At 38.1% G+C, this 23,066-nt stretch overlaps 1 non-coding gene across 1 annotated transcript; it reads left to right on the forward strand.

Annotated features, from left to right (window-relative positions):
• The first annotated feature begins 18,416 nt into the window (after positions 1-18,416).
• Positions 18,417-18,489, forward strand: Trnaa-cgc (transfer RNA alanine (anticodon CGC)). Its single transcript has one exon. It is a non-coding gene; the product is annotated as a tRNA-Ala (tRNA).
• The last annotated feature ends 4,577 nt before the right edge of the window (positions 18,490-23,066 follow it).

Genomic DNA, 23,066 nt, shown 5'->3' on the forward strand with positions numbered 1-23,066 from the left:
CAACAGATAAGAAACACACACACACACTTCCCTCCAATAGTAAACTGGAGGTCCCTTTTGTAATTTAGCATAAAGGGGCAAAAATGCAAGAGTGTGAATTGTAATGCTGTTCTATTATTGTATTTATGAGACTAAGTCAACACAATATGGATTGTGATCAGTTAAGAAGAACTGTAATTATTTTATAAAGATATTGAAGTACAAACTAAAAACATATAAAAAATAATGTAAAAAAGGCAGTTTATCATTCATAGGATTCATTCATAGAAAAGTGATAACAATTGTGATGCAGCCAACACCAAAGACACAGGATTATGTTGAGAACTAAAATCATTCTGTATTTGTAAAGCAATTAACAGAAACAAGTAAGACTTGTTATGGATGCACATTTCAGGTAATTTAGATATGGCAGTTATAATATGTCTATGCCAAATAACATAACCAATTTTATGAATGGCATTGAAAAGTTAATTGTTACTTCAAATAAGTTTGATTGAAACAATGTACAGTGTTATTTTGCAATTCTTATCTATGTAAGGCAGAATGGCAGTCACCATGGTACATTAGTCTTAAGTCGTGTTTCAGACACAAAAACCATATCAATTTTATCTGTGTTGTGATACAATAAACCTGTTTCAAAAGTATTTGGACGCTATTGGCTATGTCATTTATTTAATTAACTCAAAAATTCACCTTAGTTGTAGAAATTTGACACAGATATTATTTCAGCTAGAGGAAGCACAATTATTCTGGGTTACACACCTCAGTCAAGATCCTCGATTATCAGCAAGTTAATTAATTGAAATGTTGCCATGAAAGCTGGTTCCATTTTAACATGGTGTTTGGAGCTGGGATATATTGAAAACATTAGGACAGTTGTGTTGTTTTTAAGTTTCAGGTTTGCACACATAACAATAAAAATATTTTAAGCAAAATTTAAAATTATAGACATGGTTGGCACAGACAACATTATTGACCGAAAATCAAACACACAGATGCTCAAGAAATGTGCCGAACTAAATGAATGGAAAGTAATTAAATGTGATGTCATCATAAAAAATGTGTTTTTGGTTCTGTGAAAATCCTTTTTTTTTTAGAATGTGAAGTGTTTTAACAATAATTAGGCATATTGAAACAGGAGGAAGTGGTTACTAACAAAGCAGTTTTAAATGCCAATAAGGAATCTAGTGACAGACTTAGTGAGGCAGAAATAATTATGAAGAATAATGATGAAGTTAATTGGAATCATGATGATGAACAGTAGGTGAAAAATCGAACACGTAGACAGACAAGGAATGCGATGAACTAAATGACTGAAAATTAATTATGTGTGGCATCATCACTGAAAGCATCAGAAAAGGTAAGTACTTTGAATTTTTTTTTCCTTTCTATACTGTAGTTAGATGTAGCATTGTAAGTCATGTGAAAAACTTGTTTTTAGGTTGTGAAGTGTTTAAACAATAATTAGGCATGGTGAATCAGGAGGCAGTAGCTAATAATGAGGCAGTTTTAAATATCTTAGTGACAGCTTTAGAGTGGCAGAAACAATTGTGAACAATAATGATTAACTTAATCATAATCATGACCAGGTAGCAGTAAGTGCAAATTTTTGTATGGTCTGCAGTCTGTTCTGAGGTTTCATCATAAAGAACAAGTAGGAAGAAACTATAGTTCATTTGAACAACCTGCCAAAGATTCTTGAAGAAAACCTTGAGAAACAAAATAGAGAACTAAATAATAATCTGGTTGGCAAACCAGAGTAAACAAATAATAAAATCAAGGCATCAAACAACTGCCACAATTTCGAGATAAAAGTATTTGGGAACGGAATTTTAAATACTAATAGTCAAGTTGCTGAAATCTGAAAGAATCTCAACAAATATAAATTATTTGTATAGTCAGAATACAAATGAAACAATGCACAGGTTGGTTCTTGTAATAAAACAGGGTCTGACAGAACCTTTTTCCCAACTAGTGAAGTATGTGATATCACCTAATTTCTGGTCCTATTTGGCCTTGTTTTCGTTTATAAAGTACATAATCCATTACTATGGATGTATGAAAATGTTTCTAACCCTTGACTGTAAATTTTGCTGTTAATATAGTTTTTGTTTATGCATCAATGAGTTCACTTTATGCAAAGATGCACTTTGAAGATTAGTTTACAAAAATTTAATTGCAAATCCTCTTTAAACAAAACTACATTATTTCTTAATAATTTTAACAGACTATTTCAGCTGCAAATAAAACTTGTGGTCAGTTACATATTTTTATTTCTTATACCAATATGTAATCATTGTTGTTACATAACAGGAAGTTTCCAGCTTTCATAATTGCAAATTTTTAACCTTTGTTATCAGCTGTTACCTTCACATAAGTACATGTCCTTAGGAAATGTTCAGTCAGCTAAATTTGATGAATAATCTAAAATCAGAAATCACACTAATGTAGTGTTGACCCATCAAAAGTTTTAGAAGCCTTGAGAGAAAGCAGCTTATCATACATTATTGTGTGCAGACACTAAATGCATCAGACTCTTTTTGATGATGATTGAGTTAACACCTGTAGAGATCTTTGCAATGCATGTGGCAGTTAGAAAATAGTAAGAGATATTTGTTTTATTTGCAGAAATTTTCATATAAAATTGTTAAACTACGTGTGAAATTTTATGTAGAATGGTAAATAAACTACATTTTCTGCAAAATGACTATTAACTCTAAGCCATGTCATCGAACAACCTTGGCCTCAAATATGATATTATGCAACATTTCAACGCCTCTGAACACTGATGTCATCTTAAAAAGCTAAATCAGCTTCTTGCAGTTGTTTGACGTCACCCTTCTTGTACTTGAATATACATTGCTTGCTAAAGAGTGAATGCATTTATGCTAAGTCAGAGAGGCATCATATGTGGAAGCTGCCACTAGGATTACAGCCTGCTTTAGCTGCAGTGTTAATAGTTTTTCTATTGAGGAGAAGTGCCCCTCCCCCCCCCCCCCCAAAAAAAAAAAAAAAAAAATCCATTGATTAATGTCATGTATGCAATATATTGTGAAGGAGCATGGAATCTGGACGCTGAAGGACCACTAATTTGGATTTGGAAACTGCAAAGGAGCTTTATGCATACATGGACCACAAGTAAATTAAAATATACAAAAATAAATCTGACAATCTTCACACGAGACTGTGGAAGGAACAACAAGCAAAGTATTCAAGAATAATTAAAATTGTAACACTTTCTCTTAAAGGTTTGCTAAAAAATGTTGAGATGTATTATAATAACAAAGAGATAAATGGTAAAGTAGGCAGTATGGCTGATGCAAGCCAACATATTTTTGACAATTTAAGTGATGGAGAAGTAGATGAAAAGCCAGATGAAAATGATATTTTAGGTATAATATTAGAGAAAGTTGGATGATTGGAGACTTTAATAAAATCTAACAGTGAATGTTATGGTTGATGAATGGGGGAAATAGAATCATCAATGAAATCAAACAGTGACTATATAAACGAGGAGTTGTAATATTCAATGAATGTGAACAATTACTCTTTAAAAACAGAATTGTAGAACTTAAAAAAGGGGTGGAAGCTGGCTTTAAAATGTGGGTGCATTACTAGACACTGTTCGAAATAGAAGAATAACATTAGAAAATACATTACTTCATGGAACTTCTCATCAGACAAATGCTATTGAATAGCTACAGACTGTACAGAAAATTGTAGAGGATGCCTAAATTAAATAAAAGGATACAAGATGTAAGTATGACTGTTAGACAAGATTTAAATGTGTTAGATCAAAACGTAGTAGAGATTCAAGAACCTTTTGTGGCATTATGTGGTCCAGCTTGCCAGTTAAAAATTTTCCCTTTCACAATTGGTGTCCTGTTGACTTTCTACAGCATTGTAAAGAAAACTTTGTGTCTGGTAGGAAAGACAATTAAAAATTATGTTTTTCAAAAGAATTGTTGAAGGAGAAGCACTGTTGTAGGTAAACTTAATTTTGGTTAGTGAACATCATTTTGGGATTTTGAAAAAAAAAAAAAATTAGCTAAATTTTGGTCAGAATCAGAACAGATTAGAATTAAGAGTAAATTTCTGAATGGTTATATTTACAGAGAAATGAATGGCTCTATGAAAGATTTCTGTAGGGACCAGTTAAAGAAAGTAGTACACTTAGACAAATCCTTTGACAAAATGAAAGAGATTGATGCACTTAAGGGGAGATTAGCTCAGAAGTTAAAGAGGGAGTTAATTCATGGGCCAGATGACTCTGTTGACTTATTTTGAAATTTGTTAATAAATTGGACAGGCTGGATAGATATATTGGACAGAACTGTAACCATGAACATAATTACCATGGGGGCGGAATGGGCAAGTGATTATAATGAAAATGTAAGAGATAGACAGTGGGAAAGAAATGGTGACAACAGGAATAGAAGACAGGGTGCAGGAAATGGAACACTTTCAAATGGAGCAAGATGCAGAGAAAACAGACAGGAAAACTTAAGTTTGTTTCAGTGAAGGCCCACAGCTTCATGGCAAACAAAACAGATACCTATAAGACTTCCAATTTGAACTGAAATAGAAGAGGAACATTCAGTAACAATAAAGGGGAGCAGAACAATGGATCTACTTTCCATACAAACAAGTTTGAGTTTGACAAAAAATTCTGGGATGCCATAAGAGCTGATGATTTTTCATAAAGTGAATGAGATCGTAAAAACATTAAAGACACAAAAATGGATATTGAAGCCTTAACTGAATTTTGTAATTGGATGGAAAGTGAAGTAAAAAATACAAAGAAGGAAAGTAATGAGCATAATAGTCCTGATCTGCAGAGGTTAGTTGAAGAGAAAGTAGATGACTGTATGAATGTCAGTATTCGGCAGCAGAAACCTGAGGATTTGATGCTAAGGCGGGAACAAAGTGTGAATAGGGATACTGACTGTGATCATGATGAAGAAAATGATGATAATATTGCTAATGGTGAGGAAAATGATGTTGAAATGGAGGATAAACTTTATGTTGAAATAAAGGTAGATGAGGCAATGGAGTTGAGTGATTTTGAACTTTTGGGTAGTAGTATTTGTGTTTGCATTTGTTTATTGGTCCTGTAAATCATGTTTAGGTACATATTTTTCACAAATGATGTATGATAAGTCAGGTTGGTACAGTATAGACAACATCATACACATTGTTATTTTGAAAAGATGAATAATTAAAAATTATTCAATACATTTTGAATATTGATGGCAAAATTAATATAATGAAATAAAATGATAGATTGGTTAAGAATATTTGAGCAGTTACACTATACTTTTCTGGTACTCTAAAAACTCAGAAACAGAATAGAAGCAGTGGTCAAGCAAGTACTCTTTCAGTTTCACTTTAAACTTTTGTAAATTTTGCATCTGTTACAAATACGATGGCATGTGATTGTACAGCATTGTGCCAGTATGATACACTCCCCTCTTACAAATGTTTGTACTTACTGTATTAACATGCAAATGATGCTTCTGCCTAGTATCATGAGGGTTATCACAGTTATACTTGAAGTTATACTTGAAGATATTTCCATCTTTTGAAATACTTCCTTTTGTTAAATTTAGAATTTCATATATACATAAGCAAGGAAGAGGCAGCATATTGAGATTTTTAAATATTGGTCTACATGAGTCTCTGCACTTAGCATGGTTTATTATTCTAACAATCTTTTTCTGTAGCCTAAATGTTTTGTTTGCACCTATGGAGTTCCCCCAAAAGATAACGCCGTACATCAGCAGTGACTGAATACTGCCATGGTACATTGTGATCACTGATGCATGGCTTGTATTTTGCGAGAGGATTCTTACTGCATACATAAGTGTGTTTAACATTCTATTTACATGATTAAGATGTGTGTCCCATTTTAGGTTTTGCTGAATATGTATATCGAAAAATTTTGTGTCGCTCACAGATGAGACAGTTTTTCCATCAGTTTTAAAAATCGGTCTTGCAGGATGTAGTTTCAATGAATTGTGGAAATTGACTCTCGGTGTTTTTTCATTATTTATTATTAGCTTGTTTGTTCTGAACCATTATGTTAAATTTTGTATTATAGCTGTAGCTGTTTTTTGTAGGCTTCCCTCATCACATGATTTGATTAGGATATTTGTGTCATCTGCAAAAAGTACTGTTGTCCCTATAATTATTTTTCTGACAAATCATTAACATGAAGAATAAAAAAAATTGGGCCAAGGAATGACCCTTGAGGAACTCCATATGTAATGTTTTGTGCATTACTGTAAAAATTATGATTTTTTGTGTTTTTATGTCTTTGTATTTTATTTGAGTGATCTGTTGATGGTCATGAAGGTAGGAATCTATTCGCTTGTTTGGCAGGCCTCATATTCCATAATTACCTAGCTTCTGCAACAGAGTATTATGATCAATTACATTGAAGGCTTTACTAAGGTCAAGAAATATGCCAGACACATGTTGCTTATTATCTACTGCAGTTAGAATTTCTTTTAAGAAGGTATATACAGATGACTGTGTTGATCTACCAGTTCTGAATTAGTGTTGTGCATCACTTATTATGTTTTCTTTATTTAGAAAGGCTGTCAGCCTTCTAAGAGAAAGCTTTTCAAGAATTTTGCCAAAGCCTGACAATACTGATACAGGTCTATAGTTTGCAGCTTCATGTTTGTCCCCTTTCTTGTACAGTGGTGTCACTTTTGCCATTTTGAGATTTTTCGGGAATATACTACTCGTGAATGTTGAATTGAAAATATCTGTTAATGGTTCTATGATAGATGTTACACTTGCTTTGATGATAATATCTGGTATTTCATCAGTATCTGCTGAATACTTATTGGGTAACCTTTCTATAATGACAGATAATTCCTCAGGTGTTGTAGGAGACATAAATAGGGTTCTTGTAAGAATTTTTGTATATAACTGGAGTGTATTGCTGTCTGGTTGTGAGTTGTAATGTTTGGTAATCAGGTGGTGTGCTACATTAGAAAAGTAGTTATTAAATTTATTAGCCACTACTGTGGGGTTGCTTATTTTATTGTTGTTTTCATGAAGTTCTGTATTTTTGTGGGCTATTGATGTAGTACCTGTTTCTCTTTTTATGATACTCCAGGTTGCTTTAGTGTTATTCATGGAATTTTTAATTTGTTTGTCATTTTCCATTTTCTTTGCTTTTGTCATAACTTGTCTCAGTATTTGTTTATATTGTTTAAAGTAGTTGATAAATACAGGATTTGTGGTTTGCTTTGAGTATTCATATAAGTTCCTTTTATTTTGGCATGATGTTTTTATTCCTGTTGTGATCCATTTATCTGATTTGTGTACAGAATTTATAAGTGACATTTGTTTAGGAAAGGCTATTTCAAAAAAAAAAAAAAAAAAAAAAAAAAAATGTTTGTACATGGCCATAAATTTATCAAACTTATCACATGTGTTATTTGAACTGTAAACATCAGTCCAGATTTCTCATCTCAATAGAGAAAAAAAGTAATCTATGTTTTCATTATTAAACTTTCTGAGAATAGCTCTAGTTTTCTGGGCTTTTGCGTCTCCTGGAATAGTGATTGTTAGTATTTCAGCATTGTATGGCAGGTATATTTATCTGTATTTACAAACATCTGATCTATGGTTGTTGCAGAAGTAGTGGTTATACGAGTTGGGTTAGTTATAGTTGGTTTTAGGTTAAAGGACTTCAGTAAATCTTTGATTTCATCTTTAAATTTACTGGGTTTGGAGAAATCAACATTGAAATCTCCAGATATGATAGTATTTTTTGAGGGTGTTGAAATCCTCTAACAGCTCTTCCATATGATTATAAAAAACTTTTTATCACCATTTGGTGACTTATATACAGAGATGATGAGAGTTCTATGTCTCTTTCTTTAGATAAGCTGTCAAATTTGGTTATGTTAGTGAAGTCTATATCTTCTTGAACATACATGCAGCTACCACCATGCCTGAGTAATTCTCTACAAAATGTGCCAGCTAATTTAAACTGAGGCAGGTGTGCTAGTTCTGTCATGTCTTTATTTAGCCAGTGCTCAGTAAAACATAAAACAGAAGCATCACTCATACCATTTAACAAGATTTGTATTTCATTCAGCTTATTGGAAAGAGACTGAACATTCTGATGGAACAATTTAAAGTATGCAGCAAGGACTACATTGTGTCTTGCTTGACCACTAATCTCTTTTTTATATCTAGTATTGTTAGCTGTAAAAAATCCTCCTTGTTTTGAGATGTGGGTGGTGTCTTCTTGCTAGCTGGTTCCCTGGATTCTGGGCACTGCCTTTCGTGTGCTGTGGTGCTTCTAATAGTAAAGGTGGGAATGAGGTTTCAAGGCAAAATGTGTGAAAGAAACAGATGTATCCTACCAATACTTGTCAGCCTTTAGTCATTAAAGGGGTGGGAAGAGAGAACAGAGGAAATGTGGGTCAGATAGAGTGATGCATCACCTCACAAAGGAAGGGACAAAAAATTTTAAGATTACTGTAGAATGCTCATGAGAATTACAGCAGTAATGAAAATTTCTGGGAAATACTTGCTAAAATCAATAAGGCCTCTCATCCAAACTGGTGTAAGAAGCTGAAAAGTGAAATAGAAAGAAAGGAACATCAGTAGTTAGTTTTGTGTATAGCCCATGGTAGAAAAATATGTTAAAAATGACGGGTCATGAGTCATTGTTAATCTGTTGGGAACTGAAAGTGAGGAACTTCTTGAAAAGGATAAAGTGGAAGATTTAAATTCTAAAGAAGTAGAAAATGATTTACTATTGGAGAATACTGAGGGAAAATATCTAGATGATGAGCTAGGCTGTCCATATATAAAAGTGAAAATAGGTGGTTGGGAAAGTAAACACTTGATAGACACAGGAAGTCCCATTTCCAACAATGGAAAATCCAGGATGGAATGTAACACTATTGTAAAAAGGAAAGTTGCTACTCACCATATAGTGGAGATACTGAGTCACAGACATGCACAACAAAAAACTGTCTCAATTATAGCTTTCAGCCAGTAAGACCTTCATCAAAATTAGATGACAAACACACACACACACACACACACACACACACACACACACACACACGAAAATGCAACTCACACACACATGACTGCAGTTTGAGGCAACAACGATGAATTTTTAAAGGTAGCTTGGGATCACTATGGTAATGGAAGTAGTGACAGTAGAATGAAATATGTATTTGGTGTCTGTTCTTTTGGACATATCTGAAAGAACAGATGCCATTTTGATCCAGCAGCCATTATGAATTAAGGCACAAGGGAGTTACAGACATTGGCCACAAGTAGGCATTGATTGAAATCAAGGGGGAGAAGCCAGCATCTGTAATACCTTTGTGTCTTAATTCATAATGGCTGCTGGATCAAAATGGTACCTGTTCTTTCAGACATTTCTGAAAGAACAGAAACCCCATGCATATAATTAAGGTGAGGACAGCCAATGATCTCTTCTTGCTGATGCACACACCGTTCTTGTATTAATTATATATATGTGGCTCCTGTTATTTCTGACATGTCTGGTAGACCAGACATGTCTGAAAGAACAGACACCAAATAAATATAATTAAGGCAAGGATGGCCAATGATCTCTTCAATACAGATGCATACCAGGCTCAAACTCTTAAGGGAATCAGCAAACTGCCATGAGTAATGTGAGTAATGGGCAAGGGACACTATGTTATTAGTGTGTGCATAAGTTGAGAGTTTGGGTCTAACAGGAGATGTGCTAGGATAGTAGGTGCAGCTGCAGTGTCCAGATGGCTCAGTGGTCAGATATTACTTGAATACAGTTCCAGAAAATACACTGCTTTTCTATGTTGTGGTAAATATCTTCAGTACTGCATGGTACCATTGAGGTTAAACATGTGGGTTGCAGAGATTATACAAGGCTTATATTTTGTTTTGGGAAAGGAATTACTTGCTAGATTGACGATTTATGTAGACGATATTTTAGTAACAGGAAAAAGAGGGGAAGAGCACTTGGAAGTATTGAGAGAAGTAAGAAGAATGTTAAGGCAAGGAGGTATGACATTTCAGTTGAAAAAGTGCTGTGAAACAGTTGAAATTACTTGGGAACAGCATTGCAGAGGAAGGAATTATGCCTGACAGTTATGATAAGAAGGCAAAATTTCCTGCCTGTAAGTAAAAAAAAAAGTTAAATCATTCTTTGGGTTAGCTGTTTTTATAGAAATTATAAAAAGGTCTCAGACTTTGAATGCACCTAGTCTGAATAAGCATTTAACGAAAAATTATTATGGGAAAAGGACTAAGGAATTCCAGCAAGCTTTTGATGAAATAAAGAGACAGCTATGTGATAGGAGAAATTTACACAGACCAGATCTGACATAAGAGTTTTGCCTTATGATAGACGGTTGTGACAATGGAGGGGTAGCATACTAATTGCAAGAGAAAGTAGCAAATGATACAATAGGACATTATTATATGACATTTGCAAGCAAAACCTTACAAAAACAAGAGAAGAATTACACTGTGACTGAGAAAGGATAGTTATCAGTACATTGGGCTTTTACCAAATTTAGAAATTATTTAATGGGACATAAGTATATTCGGACCACAAGGTTTCTTTGCAGGAGTGCAAATTGGATCACAGTATCATTACAAGATGGACACTTTCCTTGGAGCAGTTTGATTACTCAACAAAATGCATAAAAGGAGAGGAAAATGTAATTGCATATACATTGTTGTGTTGGCTACTGTCAGAGTCAGTGTTGACACAAACAAGGATGGAGACAAGCTGTGATGTCCAGTGGCAGGAATCCAAAATGATCTGTCATAGTACTTTCAAATTAATAGAAGTTTTTATTTCTAAAAAGGAAAGAAACATAAGTTAACTTTTGTTATGAAGTGGTGTGATGTCGTTGATGTGCTTCCTGTGTCTGCTACGTGCAATTGCGCAGAATACAGGCTAAGTATCATCTTCCTATTACTCAGTATTGATGCTCTCAAAGACTGTGAGTGAACTGGGGCCTGACCAATGATGAGCGGCTGTTAAGTCAACGCTGACTGGGGGTAAATGACTCTTCCTGGAGGTGTGTGACTGATGCTTTTTCCATTGGCGTGCAGGTTGTCATCTTTTTGATTCTGTTTTGTGGCACTGCACTGGTCAGTGTGTACTCAGTGTGTTAGGACTGCAGATTCCTTCCCCCCAAAATGCCACACCATTGTCATATAGGGAGCCATCTTACAACAATTGGGGGGGGGGGGAGGGGGGCAGGAATCTGGGTGGTGTGAGGTGGCGTGGGACCAATGCTGAGACCCAGCCATGACCCAAAATCCATCCCATGCTCCGAGGGGAATGTTGCTTGAATAACCCCTGAAAGACCACACATCTTCTTCCTGAGCCACTCCAACGAAAAATGGAGAGGATGGCAATGATGATGGTGGTGGTGATGGTGATGACAGTGGCACCTGGTTCAAGGCAGGCACCAGGATGAATGCCAGGAAACGGAGCTGCTGTGGTGGCAAAGGTAATGGGTCCAGCTCCATTGGTTCCACAGGTTGTACCAAAGAGGCACCCCGATGCAACTGTGATGGCTGGAAGATCCTGGTGGGATTGGAATCTGGTGACAGAAAATTTGAGGAAGAACCTATCAATTGGCAAGCATGAATCTGGTTCTGATGGCAGTGAGGCAACCCAGCAGGACCTTGAACTAAATACACAGAAGTGCCGAAATTTTGAAGAATCTACATCTAAATCTACATCTACATCTACATGATTACTCTGCAATTCACATTTAAGTGCTTGGTAGAGGGTTCATTGAACCACACTCATACTATCTCTCTACCATTCCACTCCCGAACAGCGCGCGGGAAAAACGAACACCTAAACCTTTCTGTTCGAGCTCTGATTTCTCTTATTTTATTTTGATGATCATACCTACCTATGTAGGTTGGGCTCAATAAAATATTTTTGCATTCGGAAGAGAAAGTTGGTGACTGAAATTTCGTAAATAGATCTCGCCGTGACGAAAAACGTCTTTGCTTTAATGACTTCCATCCCAACTCGCGTATCATATCTGCCACACTCTCTCCCCTATTACGCGATAATACAAAATGAGCTGCCCTTTTTTGCACCCTTTCGATGTCCTCGGTCAATCCCACCTGGTAAGGATCCCACACCGCGCAGCAATATTCTAACAGAGAACGAACAAGTGTAGTGTAAGCCGTCTCTTTAGTGGACTTGTTGCATCTTCTAAGTGTCCTGCCAATGAAACGCAACCTTTGGCCCGCCTTCCCCACATTATTATCTATGTGGTCTTTCCAACTGAAGTTATTCGTAATTTTTACACCCAGGTACTTAGTTGAATTGAAAGCCTTGAGAATTGTACTGTTTATCGAGTAATCGAATTCCAACGGATTTCTTTTGGAACTCATGTGGATCACCTCACACTTATTGTTATTTAGCGTCAACTGCCACCTGCCGCACCATCAGCAATCTTTTCTAAATTGCTTTGCAACTGATACTGGTCTTCGGATGACCTTACTAGACGGTAACAACCTAAGAGAACTGCTCAGATTGTCACCCAGGTCATTTATAGAGATCAGGAACAGCAGAGGTCCCAAGACGCTTCCCTGGGGAACACCTGATATTACTTCAGTTTTACTCAATGATTTGCCATCTATTACTACGAACTGCGACCTTCCTGACAGGAAATCATGAATCCAGTCGCACAACTGAGATGATACCCCATAGGCCCGCAGCTTGATTAGAAGTCGCTTGTGAGGGACAGTGTCAAAAGCTTTCCGGAAATCTAGAAATACGGAATCAACTTGAGATCCCCTGTCGATAACGGCCATTACTTCGTGCGAATAAAGAGCTAGCTGCATTTCACAAGAACAATGTTTCCTGAAACCATGCTGATTACGTATCAATAGATCGTTCCCTTCGAGGTGATTGATAATGTTTGAATACAGTATATGCTCCAAAACCCTACTGCAAACCTACGTCAATGATATAGGTCTGTAGTTCGATGGATTACTCCTACTACCCTTCTTAAACACTGGTGCGACCTGTGCAATTTTCCAATCTGTAGGTACAGATCTATCAGTGAGCGAGCGGTTGTATATGATTGCAAAGTAGGGAGCTATTGTATCAGTGTAATCTGAAAGGAACCTAATTGGTATACAATCCGGACCTGAAGACTTGCCCGTATCAAGCGATTTGAGTTGCTTCGCAACCCCTAGGGTATCTACTTCTAAGAAACTCATGCTAGCAGCTGTTCGTGTTTCAAATTCAGGAATATACCATTTGTCTTCCCTGGTTAAGGAATTTCGGAAAACTGCGTTCAATAACTTCGCTTTAGCGGCACAATCATCGGTAACAGTACCATCGGCACTGCGCAGCGAAGGTATTGACTGCGTCTTGCCGCTTGTCTACTTTACATATGACCAGAATTTCTTCAGATTTTGTACCAAATTTCGAGACAATGTTTCGTTGTGGAACCTATTAAAGCTATCTCGCATTAAAGTCTGTGCCAAATTTCGCGCGTCTGTAAATTTTAGCCAGTCTTCGGGGTTTCGCGTTCTTCTGAACTTCGCATGCTTTTTCTGTTGCCTCTGCAACAGCGTTCAGACCGGTTTTGTGTACCATGGGGGATCAATTCCATCTCTTACCAATTTATGAGGTATGAATCTCTCAACTGCTGTTGCTACTATATCTTTGAATTTGAGCCACATCTCGTCTACATTTGCATAGGCAGTTCGGAAGGAATGGAGATTGTCTCTCAGGAAAGCTTCTAGGACACTTTATCCACTTTTTTAAATAAAATTATTTTGCATTTGTTTCTGGTTGATTTGGAAGGAACGGTATTGAGCCTAGCTACAATGACCTTGTGATCACTAATCCCCGTATCAGTCATGATGCTCTCTATTAGCTCTGGATTGTTTGTGGCTAAGAGGTCAAGTATGTTTTTGCAACCATTTACAATTCGTGTGGGATCGTGGACTAACTGCTCGAAATAACTTTCGGTGAAAGCATTTAGAACAGTCTCGAAAGATGTTTTCTGCCTACCACCGGTTTTGAACAAGTATTTTTGCCAACATATCGAGGGAAGGTTGAAGTCCCCACCAACTATAACCGTATGAGTGGGGTATTTATTTGTTACGAGACTCAAATTTTCTCTGAACTGTTCAGCAACTGTATCATGTGTGTGTGTTGGGGCTTATGGGTGCTCAACATCGCGGTCATCAGTGCCCTGACACACATTAAAAGGAACGAATGTTAAAGTTTTGCAGATTAATGCAATGCGTAGCCATTTGGTTACGCAAGAGTTAAGAAAGATCGGGCAAGATGACTTGCTCGAGCAACTATACCATCGGAATCTGGGGGTCGATAGAAGGAGCCAATTATTAACTTAGTTCGGCTGTTAAGTATAACCTTCATCCGTACCAATTCGCACGGAGTATCTACTTCGACTTCACTACAAGATAAACCACTACTGACAGACACAAACACTCCACCACCAATTCTGCTTAATCTATCTTTCCTGAACACCATCTGAGACTTCGTAAAAATTTCTGCAGAACTTATTTCAGGCTTTAGCCAGCTTTCTGTACCTATAACAATTTCAGTTTCTGTGCTTTCTATTAGTGCTTGAAGCTCAGGGACTTTCCCAAAACAACTACAACAATTTACAACTACAATTCCGACTGTTCCTTGATCCAAGCACGTCCTGTATTTGCCATGCACCCTTTGAGATTGCAGCCCATCCCATACTTTCCCGAGGCCTTCTAACCTAAAAAACCACCCAGTCCACGCCACACAGCCTCCACTACCCATGTAGCTGCCAGCTGAGTGTAGTGAACTCCTGACCTATTCAGCGGAACCCGAAACCCCACCACCTGATGGCGCAAGTCAAGGAATCTGCAGCCAACACGGTCACAAAACCGTCTGAGCCTCTGATTCAGACCCTCCACCCGGCTCTGCACCAAAGGTCCACAGTCGGTTCTGTCAACGATGCTGCAGATGGTGAGCTCTGCCTTCATCTCGTAAGCAAGGCCGGCAGCCTTCACCAAATCAGATAGCCACTGGAATCCAGAGAGAATTTTCTCAGATCCAAAGCGACACATATCATTAGTGCTGACATGTGCCACCACCTGCAGCTGGCTGCACCCTGTGCCCTTCATGGCATCTGGAAGGACCCTTTCCACATCAGAAATGACTCCACCCGGAATGCACACGGAGTGCACACTGGATTTCTTCCCCTCCTTAGCCGCCATATTGCTAAGGGGCCCCATTACGCGCCTAACATTGGAGCTCCCAACTACCAATAAGCCCACCCTCTGCGATTGCCCGGACCTTGAAGGCTGAGAATCATCCTCTGAAACAGGGCAGGCAGCTGCATCTGGCTCAGCCAGAGACAGTACCTGAAACCTGTTTGTCAGACGCACCGGGGAGGCTTTCTGATCAGCCTCCAGGGACGTCTTTCGCTGCCTGCCATGCCTTTGAATGGCCTCCCAATCAACCACAGGCGAGGGCTCAGCCCCACTGCGGACAGCAACCGGGGCAACCACAGCGGCAGGCCGATCTGGGGACAGACGGGACGAGGTTGACATCCCCGTGATACCCAAGTCCGGCTCCCCACAGTGGTGCCCATTGGCAACAGCCTAAAGCTGCGCGACCGAAGTCAACGCTGTCCGCAACTGTGAGTGAAGGGATGCCAACTCAGCCCTCATCTGAACACAGCAATCACAGTCCCTGTCCATTCTAATCAATGTTAAACAACAGTTACTGAAACACGAGTCCGTGCCTAGATAACACAAGGGAAACACGCAAAGAATGTATGAACTGACCTGTACAAATGCCTAACGACTGTGCTACAATCTGCCTGAATTTACGATTACAGTAACTAAAACTTGAAATTACACCTCCTATACGAAACTATGTAACAAATAAGTGAGCTAGGAGTATACGACTTGCTGCTGGCAGCTGCTTATCCAACAGCGGCAGGGAGCACACTGGCTGTGACCAATTGACGCTGGTCGTTCAAAACAGAAACATAAGACAAACGACTACGTGAATTATACTATTGAGGTACTGAAACGCAATGCCACAACTCTCAAATACTATAATACGCCCGAAATTTATGAAGTAAACAATGCAAGTACCCAAAAACACGCAAAGAAATTAAGAATTAAACAATGTAACAAATAAGTGAGCTAGGAGTATATGACTTGCTGCTGGCAGCTGCTGATCCAGCGGCTCTCCCAGCACCTGGTACAACCAAAAACTCTGAAAAGAATGAAAACATTAGATGCAAAGTAATGCTAGTAGAGTGTGGGAGGTGCTGTGTTTTAGGTGGGTGCCGCAACAGGACAATTGCTGGGCTAGGAGAGGTACTTCATGAGGAAGAGCAACAACTTCCCCCCATGTGAGGGTTGCATGTAGTTTGTTCATCTGTTGCTTGGACATACACACAAATTTTTCAGCTACACTGTTTGACTAAGGATGAAACAGAACACTGGTAAGATGAGTGGTACCACTGGCAGTACAAAACTGTTCAATGTTCTGAGCCATAAACTGTCATCCATTGTCTGTAAACAACACTTCAGGCAAACCTTTGAACCAAAAAATAGATCACAAAGCCTGAATGGTACCACATGACGTAATCAAGTTTATGGGAACTGCAAATGGATGTTTGCTAAGAGAGTCCACAACAATAACCCAATGAGTGCTCCAAAAGGGAGCACCAAAGTCAGTATGCACTCATTGCATGGTGACTGATACTTTGGACAAGTCAAGAATGTTTGGGGCAGGGCCAATAGATTTTCAACATCAGCACAACACCATGACATCATCTGTTCAAAGTGGGCATCCATGCCTAGCCAAATGCAGTGCTGATGCGCTAACTGTTTTCTGCATACAATTCTTCAATGCCCTTGGTGTACCTATCACAACACACCTTTTTGAAACATTTTAGGAATAAGTACATGTTATTGTCCAAGGTCATTTTGCAATAAAATCACACCATGCTTGATGGAGAGGCTACGCCAATGAGCAGAATTATAATTGATGCACAACAGGATTCTGAATGTTTTTCACTGAATGAGGCTAAACAGCAGAGATATAGTGCAACAAAAGATTCAAGTCAGGGTCTGCTTCTGTGGCTTGTGCAGAGGAAAATTCTGTAAAAGTTCAGTGGCCTGTACATCAATCTGACAACAAGAAGTGGCAACTGCATTGAATTCAGAACTGGGAGCAACAGGGTGGTGAGAAAGGACGTCAGCATGCTTTGATGTGGGCCTGTCCTGTGAACCAAATCTGTGCAATAGCACAGCTCTGATTCTATATGAAGAACCATCCACTGCCAAAACCACAGGCTTAGTGGGATCCTGACACTCTTTAGTCCAAGCAAAAGGCACATTCTTCCAGTACAAATGTTGAAACAGAGCTGTGATCTGGGCTGCATTGAGTATAAACCTTGGCTATTAAGAACAATGTTTAAGTAATGAATTTCAATCTGAAAAAATGCACATTTGCAGCCGAAAACACTTGAAAAAGCATATGAAGGTTACTGATATGTTCCTCTGGTATAGGTTCTGACACCACAGTGTTGTCCAATTAATTTGAACAAAATGGAACTTTTGCAGTAAGCTGTTCTAAGAAGCATTGGAATATGGCAGGTGCAGAAGCACTACCAAAGAGCAAGCACAAAAATGTTGACAACCCTAAATGTGTGTTGGCAATAAACACTTTTTTAGAGTTCCCATCTAATGGAATTTGCAAATATGTATCACGTAATTATTGTTTGTGGATTCACAGTGGATTTAAAGTCAACACACAGACGAATTCTTCCAGAAGTCTTTGGTACGATTATTAAGGGAGAAGGCCATGAACTAGCCTGGATAGGAGCAATAACACCTTTGTCTTGCCATTCTGTAAGTTCACTTGCAACTTTGTCTCTAAGTGAATGAGGGATGGGATGTGTCCAAAAAAACTGAAGTTGTGCATTGTTCTTCATTGTAATGTGCAGCACAGAATTATTTGATCTGCCAAGTCCTCCAGAAAATAAATCAGGATACTCCTCAATCAGTTGTGTAACACTGCCTTTTGGGTTGAAAGCAGAAATAGAAAGTATATTGTCCTGAATATGAAGACCAGACAAATCAAATGAATCTAACCCAAAAATATTTTCATAGTCTCATGAACACAAAATTGTAAATGTCACTGTTCTCTTGTGAGACTGGAATGTGGCAGACAAATTTCATGTACCAAGCACTGGACTGTCCTGACTGATTTATGCAGTAAGTTGTGTGCAAGATTTTGTCAACTGTGGTGAGTCTGACAGTTCATAAGTGACACAATTAAACTATGTAACAGAAGCACCAGTGTCAAACTGAAGTCCCACACAGCATCTGGACCGAGCGAGGTGGTGCAGTGGTTAGCACACTGGACTCGCATTCGGGAGGACGACGGTTCAATCCCGTCTCCAGCCATCCTGATTTAGGTTTTCCGTGATTTACCCAAATCATTTCAGGCAAACGCTGGGATGGTTCCTTTGAAAGGACACAGCTGATTTCCTTCCCAATCCTTCCCTAACCCGAGCTCGCACTCCGTCGCTAATGACCTCGTTGTCGGCGGGACGTTAAACACTAACCACCACCACCACCACCATCACACAGCATCCAGAAATGACTAGGTTCACAAACAGTTTGTTTGACTGCCATTGCACAGAACTTGGGTGGGTTGAAGGCACATCCTGAATTTGGTCATCACTAATATTGGTAGACAGTTTAGAAAAAACTACATTCAGTGAGTGAGTAGGTTCTCTGCGCTTATGAGGGATAACGTGGGTAGAGTTCTTTTTCTGTTGCTAGCACACAGACTGTATATGACCTTGCTTTCCACAAGCAAAGCATCACATTCTGTGAAGGGCAATGGTGTATTTTATGCATGGAAAAGCAGTGGGGACATGATTTCACAGCAGACATATTCACTGACACTTGTTTACTCTCTGCTCAGCAAGGTGCCCTGTTTGTGTGTCCTCTGTCCATGGTGCAGAGCCCTGTTTGCACATGGTGGTTGTCACAAGACTTTACTTGTTTATCACTTTGTGTCACACTGAAAATGGGAACTATATCAAAGTTTTCCATCGCACTATCACAAGAGTCCTGATGTTCAGTAATTTGTAACACTTGTTTCAAAGTAGGATGGCACTATCACAAGAGTCCTGATGTTGTAATTTGTAACACTTGTTTCAAAGTAGGTCCAGAATGTTGAGAATTTGTTCAATAATCCTACTGTCTAGCACATTGTACATAATTGCATCAAAAAATCATTGTGTCACTATAGCATCGTCGACAGCCATAATGAAAATGACACTGTCATGTCAAAGTCTGAAGTTCAGTGACCCACTGATGGTACGTCTGTTCTGGCCTTTACCACAGTCAAAAGAACTTGTAATGAGCTGTAGCTATCTGTACCTGATCCTTGTAATACTTACTGAAGGCAGAAACTAAATCTTCAAAAACTAGCAACTCTGCCTGCTAGTCAGGAATAACTTCTGAGCAAGGTGGTAAACTCCTGTGCTGGCCATTGACAAGAAAGAATAAAGATTCATAGAATATTGCACTTGATGCGTAGCGCAATGAACATTGAACAGAGTGTAGTACTCATTCCATTCTTCTTGTGTTAATTGCAAGGTCAAAATGGTGGAACACATGGAGGCAGTGTCACAGCTGTGGCTGGCTGTTGTGGTGGAGCTGATGCAGCAGCAGCTCATGCATTAATGACCTGCTGGACTGCCATCATCAACTGCAATATTTGGTGGTTCTGAACCTGAATAAACTATGCTAGATCAAAGCCAGCATCAACTGGGGGCATAGGCACAAATGGTGTAGGAGGCAGGCTAGAGGCCATTTTAATGAGAGGAGTGCCGCAACAAAATGACTAGGAGCAAGTCAAATACACAAATAGCAGAAGCAGTCTGGCCAGTCTGCAAGAAAGAACAGAATTAGCAGCAATGCTCCCCTGAAAGAAAAGAAAGAATGATTAGTGACATCCTGTGATGAAGCAGCAAAGAGCAAAGGCAGCATTGGGTCTGGAATCCTAAATGCCATATGTTGTGTTGGCTACTGTGGGAGTCATCACTGAAACAAATGAGGATGGAGAGAAATTGCAATAGCCAGTGGCAGGAATCCCATATGATCTGTAGATAACACTTTCAAATTAATAGAACTTTTTATTTCTAAAAAGGAAAGAAACATAACTTAACTTCTTGTTATGAAGTGGTGTAATGTGATTGATGTGCTTCTTTTGCCTACTATGCGCAATTATGTTTCTCTATTACTATGCGCAGAATACGGCTAAGTATCATCTTCCTATTACTCAGTACTGATGCTCTTGAAGATGGCGATCGAACTGGTGCCCGACCAGCAATGGGTGGCTGTTTAAGTCAGTATTGATGTGGGGCACTGAACTCTGTCTTATGGAGGTGTGATGACTCCCACTCTTTCCATGTGTGTTCAGGTCAGCACCTTCTTGACACCATTTCACAGCTCTGTGCTGGTCAGTGTGCAGTCGACGTGTTAGGACTGCACATCCATTATCGAGATTACCTGTGGGGGAGAGGGGGAGGGGGGTTAATTGGAAGAGAGATGAAATCAAGAAGAAAGGAATTTCAAGGTTATGTATATGAAAGAAATTAAAGATGAGAAAGAAATCAGGAGGATGTGTATGAGACAAGGAGAAACCAAAATCATTATGAAATCTGGAAGTTTTTAAAAGGTTGGGGAAGAGAGGTAATGAAATGGTGGAGCAATATTATAAAGTTTACAAGGGAGTGTTTTAGAGAAAAAAGAGATCCAGACAGTGATAAATCGAGGTTGTGTGGGCTAAAACAGTATTGATAGTCTTAAAAATATGTACATGAAAGTTATGGATGCTGTGGAGCTTTTGCATCCAAAAAATTCAAGAAAAATTATTTTTTTACAATGTTACCAGAAGAGTCATAAATACATTAACTAATTGTGACAGATGTCAACATGTTGTTGTCAGTTACCAAGGTAGTAGGGGATACATGCATAATATTATTTTAAAAAAATAAGAAAAAATAAACAGATGGAACTTTTTTCGGCAATTACCACACACAAGAGACTGGTACAGCTACATCTTTTTATGATAGATCTATTTTCTAAAGTATTAAAGTTATATCCAATACAGAGGGCAACCATTAAAAGCATAATACCAAAAATTAAAAAGTATTTCTTTGAAAAAGTAGCACTCCCAAAAGCAATTCTTTCTGATAATTGAATTCAATTTACTTCTAAATGGTGGAAGAGTTTTATAGAAGAGGAAAGTATAAAGCACATATTAATATCAGTACATAATCCAACAAGCAACCTAACTGAATGATATATGAGGGAAATTTGGAGACTGTGCAAGACTTATTGCAGTAAAGACCATAGAAGTAGTTTTGAGGATATACTAAATAGTTTGCAGCATTCATTGACTAGGTTTTCACCTTATGAGATCATGTATATTAAAAAAAACCTATTATTTTAATAAATGAAATGACAGAATTCCCTGCATGCAAAAGCCTTGCAACACAAGAAAGAGAAGAGATAATAAGGAAAAATATGAAGGAACAGTGTAGCATTAAGAAGTAGAGACAAGATTGGAGGGTAAAAACAATACAGTTTATGGTGGGAGATCTGGTTCTTGTGAAACATAATGAAAAAATTAGAGCAGTTACTGAATAAATTAAGAAATTTTTTGACACATAAATTGGATCATTTGAAATGTTGGAGATTCCTCTTCAAAATGCTTATAGGTTAATTTATAGAAAGTCAAGGAAGTTATTTGGACTAAGAAATATTATAAAATTGAAACTATATAAATTTGGAGCCAAAATGTGTACACAAATTCTATCATTGGAAAAGAATAGCAATATAGTGCAAATGAATATTAAGAAATTTTGTAAATGTCAAAGGGGGCTGCATTATCTTTATGCATCAAGTGTGTGGCATACACAGATCCCCAGTCAAGTGATTCTTATTTCAAAAATCATGCAGAGTCTGTTTTATTGTGTCAACATCATGCATAGGATAAGGAATGATACAAGCAGAGATGTGATATTATGATACATGTGTCGCATTTTGTACTGTGTCAGTTGCCAGATTCACAGAAATACTCATATGACTAATGTTACACTTGAAAAATTCCCTGCTGAAATGTAACAATATTCGAGAAGGAAACTTGCTACTCACCATGTAGCTGAGATGCTGAGTTGCAGATAGGCACAACAAAAAGGGTTTCACACTTAAAGCTTGTGGCTAATGGCCTTTGTCAACTATAGACACACATACGTGCACACACACTCACACACACACACACACACACACACACACACACACACACACACAAACACACACGCAGAGTGTGTGAGTTGCATTTGCATGTATATATATCTGTATGTGTGTGTGTGTGTGTGTGTGTGTGTGTGTGTGTGAGCACGTGCACATAGTATGTGTGTGAAACCCTTTTTGTGGTGCCTATCTGCAACTCAGCATCTCCGCTACCTGGTGAGTAGCAACTTTCCTTCTCAAATATTGTAATGTTACACTTAAGTATATATGTACACACTAATACTGGAAATGAAGGAATAACACTGAAGCCCAATTGTTATTACAGTAGTACGTGGAAAGTTGCTGGCTCTGTCTCAGAATGAACACTTGATTATCTATAAGAACAAAAAAAAAATAACATAATGGAAACTGAAAGTACTACTTGAATTTCTCTTGTACACTGTTTTATTCATTGCTATATAGCATGATTTATGACTACTTGCAAACAAGTCAATGAACACAACAATTACCATCAATGATCTTATTTATGCTTTGTTATGCTACACTATACATGATGATTGATGCTACACAAGTATTTATGAGTCAATATTTCACCATAATGTTATGGTACAAATGAGACTAGATTACTATGTTATATTGGCACAGATTTACTTCCCAGCTGTTCTAGGCTCTGCATTGCTAGCTCACTGATTTATGATGTATCAAAT

The sequence above is a fragment of the Schistocerca serialis genome, chromosome 3 (assembly GCF_023864345.2).
Source record: "Schistocerca serialis cubense isolate TAMUIC-IGC-003099 chromosome 3, iqSchSeri2.2, whole genome shotgun sequence".
In the NCBI taxonomy this organism is placed as follows: Eukaryota; Metazoa; Arthropoda; class Insecta; order Orthoptera; family Acrididae; genus Schistocerca; species Schistocerca serialis.